Source organism: Zootoca vivipara, chromosome 2 (assembly GCF_965207765.1).
Source record: "Zootoca vivipara chromosome 2, rZooViv2.hap1.1, whole genome shotgun sequence".
In the NCBI taxonomy this organism is placed as follows: domain Eukaryota; kingdom Metazoa; phylum Chordata; class Lepidosauria; order Squamata; family Lacertidae; genus Zootoca; species Zootoca vivipara.
The window spans coordinates 13,480,813-13,483,560 of record NC_142584.1 but is presented as its reverse complement, the minus strand read 5'-3'; the positions used below and the strand labels follow the sequence as shown (position 1 = coordinate 13,483,560).

Below are 2,748 nucleotides of genomic sequence, written 5' to 3'. Positions count from 1 at the left end.
GGGATAACTGTATCCAGATTTTGCATGGGCGGGCACCTATTTACCCACGCATCCAAACACACAGAGCCCCCTTTTGCATTTTGCAAAAGCTGTTGATTTAACAGCGGCTGGGTTGTTTGGCTGCAGAGCTCCCTGCCTGCTCGCCCAATTTCTCTTCCTATTGGAGTTAATGATTGTTACCTGGCCAATGTTAAATTGGTTTGACCTTTCTTTTGATGCGTGGCCAGCATAGCGCTGCTTTCGCTTGCTGGTTTGCCTGTCTCGTTGTTAGGAGAAGGTGAGTGGTTTTTTAAAAAAATTGCATACGTTTCAGTGAATTTGCCATGCGGCAAATTAGCAAGAGTCTGCGCTTCCGTCCTCTTGCTGACATAACGTTGCCAACTGACCACAAAGCAGAAAAGCACCCTGCCTGCTCTTGTGCCTTTTGACAGCAGCTTGGCCTGCAGGAATCAGCAGGCAAAGCTCGTTGCAGCAGAGTCTATGCCGTAGCTGTTCTTGCCAGCTAAGATCTGTTACATCAAGCTGGTACTCAAGGCACAGCTGCAGAGGCTAGTTGAATATTTGGCAACTCAAAGCAGGCATTTGGGACTGGGCTCGCTTTACTGCTCTCTTCTTTCGTTCTCTTCTATTTCTGGGCATGTGATCGACAGAACAGCCGCTTGGCGCGGTTCTGATTAAGGAAGGAAAGAGATGAAAGGCTCCGCTAAGCACCCAAACCCCCAAATTGGGGCAGTTGCGGCAGAGAGATGTGAGGGGTTGCCAGGCAGGCTGATCAAGGCCCATCAAAGTGCAAAAGGCAGAGCAGGTGATCAAAGCAGGGGAATTGGATTTCTTGTGTAGAGAGTCTAGGGGTGTCACCTGTTCCATATGGAGAAGAGGAAACTTGTGGTTTCAATATATGGATTCTTGGAGTGGTGCTCCCTCCCACCCTCTCCCACCGCCACCCCTCTCTTTCTCTGGAATCTGAGATAAAGGTCATCTCCAGACTCTCCAGACCTCTCTGGAAGCAGCAGCAGCTTCGGCAATGCACCGGTTCCGCTACCTCTGTCCGTGGCTCCTCCACCGGGGCTGCTGCTTCTGTCTTTGCTAGCCAGCGCAGCCCCCTACCCCGCCATGGTGCCTGCCTGGCTGGAGAAGCCCAACTGCGGCTATTGGGACAACAACTGGGACAGGTAAAGTGAAGCATCTTCAGGCCTCTTTGCAAGTGGGTGAAAATTGTTCATACCCCCCCCCAAATATAGCCCCCCCCCCCAAACGTCTGAGGGACAGTGGACCGGCCCCCTGCTGAAAAAGTCTGCTGACCCCTGATCTAATTCAGCCCCTGCCATGCAGGGATAGGCAGCTGTTCCACACAGGGATCGAACCTGCAACCTTGGCGTTGTCGGCACCATGCTCTAACCAACTGAGCTATCCAGCTATCCACAGAATAAGAAGCTGCAACTTCAGAATCACACACGCCAAAATCAAAGCAAGCCTGCCTTTAGGGAGTCATGCATGTGATACAAATAGGGGTCTCCATCTCAATTTGCTGTGGCCCCTAGGTCTGTGTCAGGAATGGGGAAACCCGATCCCACCATGTGGTGTTGTTGGACTGCAACTCCCATCATTCCTGACCATCGGCTACAGGTTCAGGGAACAGGGCCCAGAGAGCTGCAAGTTCCTCTTCTATATTGATCTTTGCTTTTTGTAATCACTGCCTTCCAGAACACCAGATGTACCTTTTGTCCAGGTTTTCTGCAGCGAGAGTATTTTGTTTGAAAAGAACAGCATGAGCGGCCTTTCAACCCGAGGACAGAAGCCCAGGTCCTCTGTCCCTGTTGTTCCCTAACAAAAATGATGCTCGTTCCTGCTGGCCGATATTAAATAGATGCAGAGACTAAATTAAGGAAGCAAGAGTTCTTGCTAGGGGGAACTGTGAGCTTCAGGAATTTTGACCTAACATCTCCCAGTCGGTACAAAGTGATTGGCTATGTCCTGTGCTGAGTTATTGTGTAATGGCCAAGGCTCTTTAGCTCTCTATCCTGCTTTCTGCATGCTCCTTCTGTACCATATGGACCTGTGTGAGCCTTCTATTGGCTCTTCTCCTCTGATCAAGAATGTGAGCTGTGGTCCATGCCTTTTGGGGAAAAGTCATTTCTCTGACGTCCAAAATCATTAAACAATCTCTCTCTCCTAATTCGGCGCTTGCCTTACTATCACTAGATTTGATCCCAAAGTCTACTCTTTAAAGAATGAATTTCCTCCCTGTTCACAGCAGCTAGACTAGTTATTAAGGTAAAAAGGTAAAGGACCCTTGTCAAAGGCGACTATGGGGTTGCAGTGCTCATCTCGCTTTCAGGCTGAGGGAGCCGGTGTTTGTCCACAGACAGCTTTCTGGGTCATGTGGCCAGCATGACTAAATCACTTCTGGCGCAATGGAACACTGTGATGGAAACCGGAGCGCATGGAAAGGCTGTTTACCTTCCTGCCGCAGCGGTACCTATTTATCTACCGCACTTGCACTGGCGTGCTTTTGAACTGCTAGGTTGCAAGAGTTGGGACAGAGCAACAGGAGTTCACTCCGTCGTGGGGATTCGAACTGCCAACCTTTCGATCGGCAAGCACAAAAGGCTCAGTGGTTTAGACCACAGTGCCACCCACATTATTACCCAACAATTGAAAATGTCTAGTAAATCAGATCAGTAGTTGGGTTCCTACTGAGGGTATTTGGTGAGCTAACGTGGCAGTGATGAGGGATTGAGGATTGGA

At 49.8% G+C, this 2,748-nt stretch overlaps 1 non-coding gene across 1 annotated transcript; it reads right to left on the bottom strand.

Moving 5' to 3' along the window:
- Positions 1–1,343: 1,343 nt before the first annotated feature.
- TRNAV-GAC (transfer RNA valine (anticodon GAC)) lies at positions 1,344–1,413 on the bottom strand. Its single transcript has one exon. It is a non-coding gene; the product is annotated as a tRNA-Val (tRNA).
- Between the last annotated feature and the right edge of the window lie 1,335 nt (positions 1,414–2,748).